Source organism: Natator depressus, chromosome 2 (assembly GCF_965152275.1).
Source record: "Natator depressus isolate rNatDep1 chromosome 2, rNatDep2.hap1, whole genome shotgun sequence".
Taxonomy (NCBI): Eukaryota; Metazoa; Chordata; order Testudines; family Cheloniidae; genus Natator; species Natator depressus.
Window position 1 is genome coordinate 174,689,885 of NC_134235.1, and position 14,919 is coordinate 174,704,803.

General features: G+C 41.9%; 1 protein-coding gene across 2 annotated transcripts in view; it reads right to left on the reverse strand.

Annotated features, from left to right (window-relative positions):
- The window catches only part of STARD3NL (STARD3 N-terminal like), a 39,655-nt gene extending 25,217 nt beyond the window's left edge, over nt 1-14,438 (reverse strand). The window contains exon 1 of one of the 2 annotated variants that reach the window (XM_074945331.1): nt 14,274-14,438. The gene's annotated coding sequence lies outside the window, so the exon portion shown is untranslated. Of the gene's footprint in view, nt 1-37; nt 59-14,273 lie in introns of those variants that run through there. The other variant, XM_074945332.1, reaches the window with a different exon arrangement.
- Nucleotides 14,439-14,919: the final 481 nt, after the last annotated feature.

Sequence of the window (14,919 nt, forward strand, 5' to 3'; positions counted from 1 at the left end):
AATTACAGTAACTTCTATGACTCTAATGAGAGCTCACCCTTCTCTCCAAATACAGTGTTTCCTCTCTGCCAGAGATGTTTGTCTATTGGGGCTCAAAAAATTCTAGAGGACCAATTTTGTCTTTTCAATGCCCAAAATTGCACTAGATGTCCAGTACCTTAAAAAAAAAAAAATGTAATGAGGAAAATATCACACCTGCCTACAAGATTTTCAAAACCAACCCCTTCCTCTTTTCAAACAAGAAAAGTTTAATGTTGTGGTATAGTAGCAATAGACTGTCTCATTGTCTCTCTCTCTCTCTCTCACCCTCCACCCCACATTTGCAAATCAAACTTATTGCAATATAAGTTTGATTGCCAAGATATTCTCTTTAGTTAAGGGAACGCTTTTGTTTAAATTGGGGGGGGGGGGGGAGAAAAGACTCTTACAATCCTTCAACCCTTCTCTAAGCACACAGATTCTAGTGTTTCTCAAATGTGGCCACCAGTGGCTTTTTGTGCAGCCACAACAGTCTCCTGAGTGGTGATGATTGGAGAGGGGCAAAGCACTGGCCCCTCTCCCTTCCTCCCTGTTGCTCCTGGCTGTGCCGCCCTGCATAGCCTCTGGAGACAGGTGAGGCACAACGCTGCAGGAGCAAGGCGAGTTCTCAACCCACTGGGGTGGGTGGGGGCACGACAGGGCTCAGGCTTCAGCCCTAGGGTGGTTGGGCGGCGAGCTCCAGCGGCTGGACTTCAAGATATTGGCCTTGGGGCTTTGGGCACCAACCCCTGACTCCGGTTCCTGTGTCCAACCATGTGGCCCCAGCCTCCAGCTATGGGGCTTTGGACTCCGGCCCCCAGCTTTGGCCGTGCAGCAGCAGGCACTGGTCCCCAGCTCCAGTCCCAGACTCCAAGGTGCTGACCCCTGGCCACGCAGTGGCAGGTGCTGACCCTTGGCTCCAGCCATACTGCCCCAGCCCCATGGCAGCGGGTGCCAACCCCTGGTGGCAGGAGCTGACCCCAGGTGCCGACCTTTGAGACGCAGCAGCAAGTGCCAGCTCCAGCCATGTGGCAGCAGGCACTGACCCCCAACTCTGGCAATGCGGCCCTGGACTCTGTCCCCTAGCTCCGGACCCTGGCCACGAAGCAGTGAGCTCTAGCCCTGGGTGCAGGCCCCCAGCTCCAGCCATGCAGTGGCGGGCACCGGCCCAGCCCTCCAGCTGTGCGGTGGCAGACGCCAGCCCCCAGCTCTAGCCACATGCTCTGGCTCCCGGCCGCACAATGTCAGGGCTCACCCCCCTGCCGATCACCCCAAGCCCCGCTACCTCCTCCATGCTCCTCCATCATCCCACATCCATCCCCTCATCGTCTCCTGACCCCATATCCAGGGCTTAATTTGTCCTGGGGCTTTCTGAGAAAAGTGATATTAACAAACATACACATATCACTTTTCAGAGCCTCCCAGCTAGCTACTAAGTGTGCTATAAGAAGTGATATTAACAAACATACAAATATCATTTTTCATGTGTTTATTACTGAGTCTCCAAAAAACCTACATAAATAAATTACAATGATTTGGATATGTATATGTGCATACTAATTTGTTTTTTCTAAAGTTAATTAAGTATTTTAGGAAAATCCCTAGCTATGTTTTATGGCAGATAAAGGGGGAAAGTGCATGGGCAAGTTTCTTATTAAACATTGGGACCACATCATATGTGGCAGCCAATATAAAAACAAATTAGATACAAAAATTGAAATGAGTTAGTAGGCTATATTTAGACAGATTTACAGTTGGTTTTGGTGCTAAAAATGAAAAGGTGAGTAACTTGAACGTACCATCCACTGATAATAGTCAGCTAGTACTTTGGTCTCCTGAACTTAAAAAAGAATATGATAAATAACAGGAAGCACTATGGTTTTCAAATGTAAAACATCATTCACATCTGCATAACAAAAGATGACCTAGTTCAATGGTTCTCAACCAGGGGTACATGTGCCTCTGGGGGGCACGCAGAGATCTTCCAGGGGGCACATCAACTCATCTAGATATTTGCCTAGCTGTACAAAAGTCTACATAAAAAGCACTAGCGAAGTTAGTACAAACTAAAATTTCATAAAGTGACTTGTTTATCCTGCTCTATATACACTATACCCTGAAATGTAAGTACCATATTTATATTCCAATTGATTTATTTTATAAATTATATGATAAAAATGAGAAAGCAAGCAATTTTTCAAAAATAGGGTGATGTGACACACATTTTTATGTCTGATTTTGTAAACAAGTAGTTTTTAAGTGAAGTGAAACTTGAGGTATGTAAGACAAATCACACTCCTGAAAGGGGTACACTAGTCTGGAAAGGTTGAGAGTCACTGACCTAGTTAATGTAAAGAGAATTACATACTACACTGAAGTCTTAAACAATCAGCTATTATCTTTATTGAGGAAAATAACAACAGTAAAAAAAAAAGTATATGCACCTTGATAAACTGGCAGAAAGCTACCCTAAATTCACTAAGTTTACAAAATGTGGATACCAGAATCCTTAGATCGTAGTAGTCATATACGTGAAATTGTACAGGATGCACTGGAACTAGACACAGAACTTGCTGGATCATTTATGCAAAATGTCATCTGTTATATAGATGTTACTATCCCCTCTTTCTCCCAAAGCCACTTACCTGTTTGGGAAGGCTGGGTAATACTTGGGAGGGTGGAAGTGTTGAGCTGCTGAGGAATGCACATTTGGGGCAGCTGGACCATCTACTCTTGCAGCCCAGAAACAGACTATCAGCTCATTTAATAGGAAATGATGGTGTGCTAGATAGATGGTTTTGTTTTGTATTAAAGACAAGGAGAAGATGGAGCTTCTCCCCTGAGGGTAAAAAATACTACCCACATAGAACATGACCCAAAAGACAAAAGAACCTCGTGACTTTAAATGAAGGGTCTTCTATCTGACTGAGGCAGAACAAATCCAGGTGAACTTCTGAACTGGTAAGTAATTAACAACATTGATTTCTCAATGGGAAATTTCATAACTAGGGCCCTACCAAATTCACAGTCCATTTTGATCAATTTAACAGCCAGAGGGTTTTTTAATTGGTCAATTTCACATTTTCAGATGTTTACATCTCAAATTTCACAGTGTTGTAACCATGGGGGCCCAAACCAAAAGGTAGCCGGAAGTGGGTCTGAGCTCTCCTCCCTACCCTCCCCCATCCCCCCCCCCCCCCCCCGAGCTGCCATGCAAGGGAAGGACAAGTCCTGTCTCTCCCCAGCCCAGCATGGACTCACCGCTAGGAGTCCCCTGGCTGGGGAGCTTCCAGGAGCAGGGGGAGATCACACCCAATTCCACGAGTTTCCTCCAGCTGCAGGAACCTCCGGTGCTGGGCAGGGAGCTTCCTGCAGCAGGAGAAGGCACTCCCAGGTGGGCCATTTCCCCACACACAGACCGGAGACCGGGAGTGGCCATGCAGAGAAGGACAAGTCCTGTCCCTCCCCAGCCCAATGGGGATTTGCAGCTAGAAGCAGGAGCAAGGGGGAGATTAGATTTCATGGGGAAGGGTTTATTTCATGGTCCATAACAGATATTTCATGGCCCTATTCATAACTAAATAAGTTTGCATTTTGTTTCAAATTGAAGTTTTCATTGTGTTTATTTTTAAAAACACTTTCAAAATTAATATCATTGTTTTTGCTCCCTCTGCTTTTTTTGCCACTGAATTTAACAGACTAAAAATCTCCCCTCCCCATTCAACTTTTTAAAATTTCCCCAACTTTCAAAAAGACAGAGTGGTAAAGGAAAAGTTAAATATTATAACGAAGGCTATGAGTCAGTCACAGATTCCATGATTTTACATGATCTCCACAACTTCAGCCCCGCTTGGTAAGGCTTCAGCTCCTGCCCCATGCTGCAAGGCTCAAGTTTCCATGATTTATTGTTTATTGCCCACGTCCTGTCCATGACTTTTACTAAAAATACCTATGACAAAAATCTTAGCTTTAATAATAACTTCACCTTTCTCATTTTTTCAAAAGTTGAGGAAATTGTTCCATGCCAAACAAGATTTTAAACATTATCTATAGATTTTTTTTTTTGCAGAAGTTGTTTTCATTCCTCCCCATCACCTCTACTTTAATATTTTGTCCCTCAATTCTACTTACTGATATTTTGTCCAACTGGATCATCTTACAACAGGATATGCATCATCTAAGAAATTAAGAGCTGGAAAAGACTTGGTTGTGTCTTGTGTGTCTCCTGCTGTGCAGACACTTCTTGCAGGTAATTCTACAGTGTTTTGTTTAGTTTACGTTCAGGTGTCCAAAATAATGTGAGTTTCACCATTTCCCTTGAATGTTTCATGGACTAACAATGTAGGTCTCACCATCAACAAAATCTTCTTGATTTTGCTTCTGATTTTTTTTCTAATGTCATCCCATTACTTGATTTCTCCATCCTTGATATTGTTAACCTTCAGCTACACTACTGCAATACACAGCTCTTAGGTATTCCTCAGAAATCAAACCCTAATCATTTCTGATCCTCTTCTCTAATAATTTCTGAGTAGTCATTGTGGAACTGAAGTGCCTAAAAATGATAATATTATGAGTTACTACATCTTGTTATTACAATTTCTATATCTACCTGCTTATGCCTTTAGACTAAGTGCTTCAGGACAGGAATTTTGGGATGGGTGCACTGGGGAACACTGTAAAATGATGTACAGTCATAGCAAAGTAAAAATGCAGTCTCACTAATCATATAAAAAGGGACTACTACTTCCCTTCCCCATGACATGCTTGTAACAATACTACCTAAAGTCACACTGGCCAGTTTTACTGTTATATGGCATTAAATAATTCCACTAGGACCCCATTTTATGGGCTAATTGGGGATTGTTTCCATAAGATCAAAAAGTTGCATCAAAGTTATGAATGTGTTCATAAGATCAAAATTGAAAATCTCATAATTACAGTATATACAGTGAACAATTTAACTTCTTAATCATTCAATGATAGTGTACATAAAGAACAGTAACAAATTTATAGCGTGCCTGATTTCTTTCTTTGAGAGAACTACCTCTCTTCTTTGCCACCAAATCTGTCTTTTCAAACCTGTACAGCTGCTTCAATGTTGGCCGAACGACCGAAGTCACATTCAGCAGAAAAATAGTTTATAACTAACTGTTCATTCAAATGATCTATGTTAATAAAATTGGGATTCTACTCTAAATTACTGTCTATTATCACATCGAGGTCTCTAAGCATTACTGCTTTCCACTTTTCAGCTTGCCAGTGAATCTGTACTCCAGCCTATAATCTGCTATACTATTAGTTTCTTGCTTTAATTTGAATTTCATTTTGGTTGTTTCATGCCCACATTTCTCACCTCTAATTTGTTCTATGTCGTTTATCTTCACTGGTATGGAGAGCACCTCCAAACGTAGTGTCTGTAGTAACACCTGTAATATTAATTTTGTGCTTTTTACCCCCTTCCAAATTTTAATGAAGTTGTTGGGACTGAGCCTGTCACCAAGCTTTGCTGAATCCCACTGGACAAATTCCTCTACAGTTCTATTCACTATTATCTATCAATAAGCCATTCTATGTTGACAATATTTTCAGGATGAGTGAAGAACTCATTTTTAGAGAAATCAGCTTATAGTGAATGGTAGCTACTGGTACCATTACAATAGTCACTTCTGCCCACCCCAAACTACATCTAAATCACAAATATCCTCTTCAAGACTCTCACCCCTTCCCCACTCAATACATAGCACTCTCCTAGGCTAGTCTTAATCTTTATGGAAGGTTTTGACACAGCACTAGTTATGTGCTAAGTATTGTTTTCTCTTCCCCAATAACTGTTACTTCCTCCAAATACTTGATTTGCTTGCAAAACAATTTTTAGAAACAGGCTTCCTAAACTTAGATTCAATTTCAGTTGGTTGGTATTATAGCTTGACCATCAAAACACAGAATCTAGAGATGGGGATGACCAAATAATATAGCCTACTCTGCAAATTCAGGTTTTAGCCTACATATGGAGAACATAACTATTCAAGTAGGAACAGATACTACACAGCACTCATACTGATCCACCTGGAAAGCTCCATGAAAGAGCAATAGAAAAACCACTAGAAGTATACAAAATGAAGACAATTACTGATAACAGCCTAAACAGAAGAGGGAATGAAAGCTCAAGCCATGCAAACTCTTAACAGCACAAAGAAGTAAACAGGTAACAATTACAGAAAATGGAGATAATCACCACTTGATCTTTTGTCCAGCCATTGATTTATAAAAAAACAAACAAACAAAAACAGCTCTGTTGCAGGCATTCTAACACCTCCCTGATGTTTTTAGCAAAATAAAACTCTACAGGATTATACTTTCCAACATGTATGTTAACTTTGAGCTCATCAGTATGTCTTGTTTCCAAAGCAGTCTTAAATGCATTGGTTAAAACTACATTCTTCTCTAGGCGCTTCCTTGTTTCATCCTAGACCTCTGTCCACAGAACCAAAAATACCGCAACCCTGAAGTAGTTTAAGATTGGCCTTTGTCTCACATTACAGTTTTGCTAGCAGAGGGAGGCAAAACTTACAAAAGTGTTGAGAACCATGATTACAATAACCACTGTTTTAATATATTTTGCCCTGTCCACCTAGGCCAGTACCTAATCAAGACTTGAAAAACATTTTAGGCTACCATATACGAGTCGAGGAAGACCTCAAAATAACCAACATATGTGCAGCATGCACTTAGTATTTGTAAATGAGTAAGAACTGGGCAAAACGTTAATTCCAATCAGATTTTTGTACTTGATCAGACAATACTCTATCATCAAACCATGACTAGAAACATGCAAATAATTTACATACAGTTAAATACAACAATAGTCTTGAATCAGAATCCACTGGGATGGGCTAGTGGTGGAAAACAGCGGTGTAAGAATCACCATCAAGGTTCAGAAGATGAATCTAGTACTAGAGATTTTTATACAGTAGATGCCACTCCTGACAAACACTTCAGTCTAAGGAGATTTTTTTTCCCTCTAAACAAAAAGGAAAGATTTTCTGTATTTTATGTAGTCTCTCAGTACAGACAAAGTTGGATTGCCCAGATTTTTCTGCACATTTCCTCTCCTGTTGTGACATCCCTTCTGTCAGATGCCCCCCAACAGATTACTAGAGTTTCCCTTGATGCTGACCACTTTAAGGGACAAATCTGAGGTTTTACACCATTCCAAGAACACTACTGTAGCGACTTCCACAGTCTCCATTGCCATGGCACTTTTGACCAATGAAAAGGCATGGTGAGGGACATTCCCCAGCCTCACCCGTGCCTTTATCTTCCTTTATTCCTCAGTTATCTATTTATCAGTGAAAATCTTTTAGGTGCTGATGCCCATGGGCCTGTGCATGCTACTTACACAAATACCCACACCTACCTTATCCAAATGAATCCAAAAACAGGAGCAGAAAGAACAGGTTAATGGAATACAGCAGTGGTTCTCAAACTTCCTTGCACCATGACCCTCTTCTGACAACAAAAATTACTACTCGACCCCAGGAGGGGGGACCGAAGCCCAAGCCCGCCCAAGCCCCGCCACCCTGGGTGCAGGGGCCAAAGCTGAAGCCCAAAGGCTTCTGCCATGTAATCTTACCCCTGGGCAGCGGGGCTTGGGCTTCAAACTTGCTTGGGCCCAGGGCCAACACCAGCCTTGGCGACCCCATTAAAATGGGATCCCGACCCACAGTTTAAGAACCCCAGAATACAGCACTGCAGGACATTACATGTGTTTTACAGTGTAAAACACTACCTCTCCTCAATCTTTTACAACCGTTCAATAAAGGGGAACGTGTGGGGATTATTGATTACATATATGAAAACTTTAAGGAGGGTTTTTAAAAAAAGAAGGTGCTTGGCAGATGATAACAGGGAGACTTTTCCAGGAATAGAGCACAGTATGAGATGTAGTAGACTTCAGAAGAGTCTAAGAACAGTGGTGGAAGTCCTATCACTTGGAACACTTAACAGCGAACCAAAATAAGTTACAAGAGTTCCATATGGAATAATCCTGCTTTGGCAGGAAATATGACAGGTCTTTTTTATCTGTAACGTCCTATGATTTAAGAACATTCCTTATCCAACACACACAGTTTAAGTACACCCCACTGTGAGAATACCTTGTAAGGGTATACAGACCTTATAAAATATTTGAAATTTTATCTTTCAAATGGATTTCATCTTGATGAGATTTAAAGAAACTTTTCTTTATCAACATGTAGCTTTCAGAAGATAAGCTGTCTGACCTATAGCCCAGTTCCAAAATAGAAAAGTTATTTTAATTGCCTTGGTTGTCAGAAGAAAAAGATAATTTGTTTTTAGATCATATACAGTGGTTTTTGTAGCTATGCTGGTCCAGGATATTGGAGAATCAAGGTAGGTGAGGTAATATCTTGTATAGGATGAACTTTTGTTGGTGAGAGAGAGAAGCTTTTGAGTGTTCACAGAGCTCTTCTTCAGGTCTGGAAAACGTACTCAGAGTGTAATAGCTAAATTCAAGGTGCAACAGATTGTTTAGCATAAGCAGTTAATACATTTCAAGGGATCATCAAGGTCAAGTGGGTTAGCAAAGAAGAAACTGGAGCAAAGAAATTTGTCTTAAGACTCAATTTATTTTATTTTGCTGATGACTGAATGCTGAGAACCTGGTTTTGCCATGCTAGGGTCTTTCCTATTCATTATTTTCACAGGTTTTTATGTTGAATACTTTTGTAAACTTGTAACTTAATGTCTTAAGACCACATCAGCTTCCAGAATGTGATCTTATGTGTCTAGGTTTTTGACATTTTGGGGGTGATTGCAGATGCATTGTCTCTGATGTGGACCACAGTATTTTTTAAAATTGCTGCTTTAAGTAGGATTTTCCAACTTGATAAACGAATGACGACCTATTTTAAGCTGAACTAAACAGCTGAATGTCTCCAAGGTAAACTTCACACTTGATTGGTCTGAAGACCTTGGAGGAAAGAGTTGCACAGTGAAGCAAGCAAAATTTGTAAACCATAAGCATCAGTGGTAAGGCTTAGAAACCTTGACTTTCAAATTAATAAGGCATCTAAGGGAAGATTGATATTCCAGAATCAACAAGGCTGAACATCTTGGGGAGAGAAAGTCACAACATCAACAAACAGCCTATACCAGCCTTTGACTAACCTTCCCTGCATCCAAAGGAAGCCCACGAGTGATAAGCACTGTGCCAGGAGATCACTGTCTGGCTCCTCGTCTGCAGTTCCAGCTCCTATTCTACAAGAATCTAGAAGAATGTGGGAAGTAAAGAGCTCACAAACCCATTATCTTAATTATTTTTTTTCCTATTGTCAGCTTGTTTTTTATTCACTGGGAGTCATCCCAGCCTTTCTATTTTTGAGGCGTGAGCATGGCTGTGTGTATGCATCTGTGAGAGTGCACCCATAAAGTCCACATGGGGAAAGAAGTTCCCCAGGTTAAACAGACCTCAATGCCATCACACAGATATGCATTAAAGCATGTTCCATGTTTACAAGTCCTCGGAGACTAAACTGTCAGATGTAATTTCTGGTAAATAAGAGTTGTTAAACTTCTGTTTATCGGGAATGTTCTGTTGAAGTCTGTATTATAATATTTCTGTTAGGATGGGGGGAAGGAAAGATTAGCCACCACAATAAAACTTAAGTCTAAGAAGGCAGCTTTATCATTGGCATTGAGGTTCAGACACTTTATTTTCACTATTACAATATTTAACTCTTTTCAAAGTATAGATCTGATGGACTTTGATAAAATTCTTTAGCTGGGGCTTATTACCAAGAAGACAGCCACCTTCATCAACTCCTGAGAATGTACAAGGACTGGTTATTCTTGGTATTGATTTGATCCCAATCTAATACTGAGAATAACATGCTTGATTTTATCATGATTTGATTCTAATCTGATAGTGTTTTATTTTTTTAGGTTTGGTGATATGTTTGCTCAATTTTATTTTAGTTTGACTGTAAATAAAATTTATAAAATAGATACTGAGCACGGGTCAATATCTATTTTATAAATATTTTTACAAGCAGCATGGGCCAAGAATCATTGAAGGCTTGAGGTGGTTACCTGGCTAGCTCCCCCTTATAAGCCTATGGTTCTCAAAATATACAGACAACATAAGGCAATAACTACTCATGAAGCTCATAACAAGCACCGAACAAATCAGTCTATGCAGAAAAATGCCACAGACTTCATTCTACTGAATAAGAAGAAATTCTAGAATCCTGTGTTTCCTGCAGTACCTCTCTCTCCTGTTCTTTCCCTAACCTTCCTTTTTGACTGACTATGATCAGCTTCAATCCATCCAATCACAGTTGAAACAACAGTTGGTCCTTTTAAGGAAAATGGTCCATTAAGGCTTTAAATGTTAAATATTAATTAGTAAAATCTTGACGTGCACACAATGAATTAGCAAAAATTAAAGTAGTAGTAGCTTTCCTCTCTATAACTAAAGCTATTTTTCTTTGCTATCACTACGCCCTGGTCTAAACTGGGGGGGGGGGGGGGGGGAAGCGATCTAAGTTACACAACTTCAGCTACGTGAATAACGTAGCTGAAGTCGACGTACTTAGATCGACTTACTGTGGTATCTTTACCATGGTGAGTCAACTGCTGCCGCTCACCCGTCGACTCCGGCTGCGCCTCTCGTGGAGCTGGAGTACAGGAGTCGACGGGAGAACACTCAGGGGTCGATTTATCGTGTCTAGTCTAGATGTGATAAATCGATCCCCACTGGATCGATCGCTGCCCGCCGATCCAGCGGGTAGTGTAGACATACCCTACCACATGCTGACCTGACAGGCTATATTCCTCAGAATGTAGATAAGCCACTAGTATTTTTCCCCTAGTGAGCCAAGTTAGCTGTATTCCTACTTTCAGATATTCACGAGACTGTACTCATGAACTACTTCAAATTTAGGAGCCCCAGGCTATCATCCAAACACTGTGTGGGCATAAGAGGCTTTTATTGTATTTTCCTGAGTATTTTCCTATTGTATTAAGGGAGTCTTCAATACAGCAACTTTTACATTCACTAGGAATTACATTTTAGGGGCATAAGGAATCTCTCAGGCTCTGTCAGATGCATTTTCCAGGAAACCAAAGAATACCTGTGGATTCTTTAGAACCTTTAAAGAAATATCTGATTTTAGAAATTCTGAGTCATTTTAAAATGCGATATGCTTTTGCAAGCATTTTCACACTTAAAGTCATATTTTATAGCTATGAAAGAGATCCCTAACAATAACATATTTGTAAGATAGCCCCTTTTATTTTCTGGCAACTTTAGCTTTACAACAGACTATTTGCCATGCCGGATAAGACTAATGGTACAAATTGAGTACACTGTGCCTGGCAGAGGATTATGCCTGATCTTGAGAGTAAGATATTACCACCATCACCACATCCCAAATAATAATGTACCTGGCTATTTTTGCAATGCTGCCATAGAGAAAAATCCTTCCTGACCTTGCAGTGATCAGCTCATGCACAGAAGCATGATGTTTGTGTTTTACAACAAATTTATTGCTCAGATGATTTTTAAAACCTGCTAGAGTATCTCTTACATATTTAATTCAATTTTCAAAAATAATTTTACTTGTTCTTATTCCTAATTGTGAATTTAACATATTGCCACAGTAAGTCATGTCTAGGTCAGTGGTTCCCAAACTGGGATTCGTGAACCCCCATGACAGGGGGTTCTCAGGAAAAAATTACCTAATGGCGGCCAGAGCCTGGGGCTAGCAGCCTGGGGCCCCTGGACTTCCAAGAGCTAAGCAGATCAAAGCAAGCATATCTATCACACTGTGGAGATTTAAACTTCAAGACTCCTTATAAGAAATGGAAACGGAAGCGGATATATTTTGCTGTTTTTAAAATTAAATAGGCATATAGTATTGTTTTTAAAATTATCATGAAGAACAAGTTTAAGCTTTGTTGTAACGTGCGTTGTTTGCCTGGACTGCTCAAGAGCTGAATGTTTGTGTAGGAGGAACTCTTTGAGTTGGCTTCTTAAATACCTTCATGCTGTTTCACATCTGATACTCCTTGATGAAACATAGGAGCCTTGTCTTATAACAGGCTTATTCAAAGTGTACAAGCTACAAAAGTGAGATCTTGCAAGAGTGTTGCCGTTTTCATAATGTAATAAAAATACTGTAATGCTAAATAATAATTCATAATAGTGTGTAATAAACATGTCATAAAAACAAATTTTATAGTTCCAAGATCACTGCTTTTATAATTTATACTCAGGTAAAGGAGAAAATCCATGGAAATATTAATTTTTAGGAGGGGGTTCGCGAAACTTGACATTTTAGTGAAAGGGGTTCACAGGTTGTTAAAGTTTGGGAACCACTGGTCTAGGTTCTCTCACTCACTAGAAACCTGATCTGGTTATACAGAACGTTTCAACAAATAAAGTTGTTAAATCACACATCAAACTTCCAGGCAGACCACTAGAATTCAACTGGGAAAGTCAAGTCTAAAAAGATACTAGTTTCCAAATTAGCTGATGGCCCTAGTTAATGGTAGAGAATGGACTTCAGAAAGTTGGGACAAGAACTTCCGTGAGATTTAATCTAGTTAGAATACATCACCAAGTTAAGGAGATGACAACATTTAATTCCAATGCACTGATAAATGAATTCCAAGTCCATGTAAGACTAGTTCAAAGCTACAGAAGTTACACAGTTCAGTTACCTTGACTTACTCTTCAAACACTAACCTATCAGCAAGCTAAGGAACAGTAATACCAGGACAGACCACTCGTCCATCTAGTCAAGCATTCCACCTCCAGCACTACCAATACATATGTTTCACTGTTCCAGTAAGAGTAAAAAAAAGATTGCTTTTACTATTGATTAAATCTTGGCATTATGTCTGCTCCCCACCTCCAAAGTGAAAAAGTTAAATACAGAGAGACATTTATGATGAAAAATGAAAGCAAAGATATAATATATAAATACTAAAATGGATGGCAACTCAAATGCTTAACCACCATTCAATGCACAGACAGTGCATTAATCTATGCTTCTAACTCAGTAATATAAATACTTTATTTTAAATTTTCTTCAAGGATAAAGGTTACCAACCATCCACACTCAATTCAATCAGTGTATTCACTTGAACATGGCTGTCAGAAAGTAGACAGTTGACAAATGTTGCTGGTAAAAAAAAAAAAAAAAAAAACACCAAACATACAGACCTCCTCTTTTTTCGATTCACTGGTATAAGTTAATTGAAATTTATGTTCAGCTCTGTATAGCTCAACTGACAACCTACTTCTGAAACAATTTTGAACTTTCCTGATGTTGAGATGAGAAAGCATCTCTCAGCAATTCACGTAACTATTAAATGGGTGTAGTTTGACATTAGAATTATTCACTTTATATGATCACACTGTAGGGAAAATCAAAGAGTTGCCCACATTAATTTGTTTTCGCTGTTTTCAGAGACAATACACTGAGATACAGAATTCCTGTGGCGTTGTATATGTCAGGCCATTTGTTAAACCAGTGGTTCTCAACCGATTTACCATTGTGGGCCACAAATGCAGCTCTCTATCGCATCCACACAATAAATATACTACCTATATGAGCCTGAGGATGTCACATGGTCTGCAGCTGCGTGCTGATTGGGCTGCAAGTGGCCAGCGGGTTGAGAACCACCATACACTGGCCCCTCGCTAGAACGCACGTCTATATAGCACAAATTCGCATATAATGCAGTCATGGCCATGGATCCCAAATTTAATTACATTAATTGCAATTCATTTTAACACGGTACTGCACATGGATCCCAAATCCCACGTTCTAGCGAGGGTTGGGTGGTATTAAATTGACATCCAGGGGCGCCGGAACGCAGGGGGGTGGGGGGCAAGGGCCCTCCCACTTTTTACTGTCTGTGAGGGTGACCGGGGCCACAGGGGGGAAGGGGCAGCACAGAAGCGGGGCTTTGGAGGGGAAGGGGCAGTTCAGGCACTGGTGGCTTCACCAATTTTAGGAAGTTTCCACCTCCCCTGCTGACATCCCCTGGAAAAAAAGCCCCCTAAGCTTCAGTTGTACAGCCCGAAAACCAGCTATGACTGATCTGCACATATAACAGATGTTTCAGCGAATGCAGGGCACAGCGCTGGAGGTTTCTAGAGAAACCTCTACTTTGATGAGCGGACTGGCCCCTCCTTTATTCAACGCTGATTCAAAGCCTACCTGCTCTCCCATAGAAACGCCCCGAGGCAAAAAGCAGGGGATGGGTCACTGACACTTCAATGACACTTTCTTAACGCTGCTGCTGCTGCACCCCGCGCCGCCAGCCTGACTTCGAATGGACACAAAAATGAAACAGCCCCAACCAAGCTACCCAACCACCCAGGCCCCAGGAGTGGCGGACCCCCGCCCCCGCCTGTCACCGCTCCCCTTGCAGGCAGCCGGGCGGAGCGGGCCAAGGCCCGGGGCCGCCCCCCCCGACCCCGGAGCGGCCGGAGACTGGGACCCGATCCAGTCCCACCGCACAGCTGGGCCCGGGCCTGCCCGGCCCTCACAGCCTAAGGGGCCTCAGCTCCTGGACAGGCCCCGGCGCGTCCCCGGGGCCCGGAGGGGGCGGGTAAGACAGGCCGAGGCCCCCAGGGGGCGGGGGCAGATCAGTGAGGGGCGCGGAGGGATCTAGTCACCCCGGGGGGGGGGGGCCGCGGGAGCAGGCCAGCGGTGGGGGGAGGGGGGCGGAAGAGCGGGATCTGAGCCCACAGGCGAGCCCATGGGGGTGGAGGGGGGGCCTTACCTCAGCCGGGCGGGGGCGGGGCCGCGCCGCTGTGGCAAGGAGCGGCCCCGGCTGAGGGGGGGGCGGCTGTACGGGGCC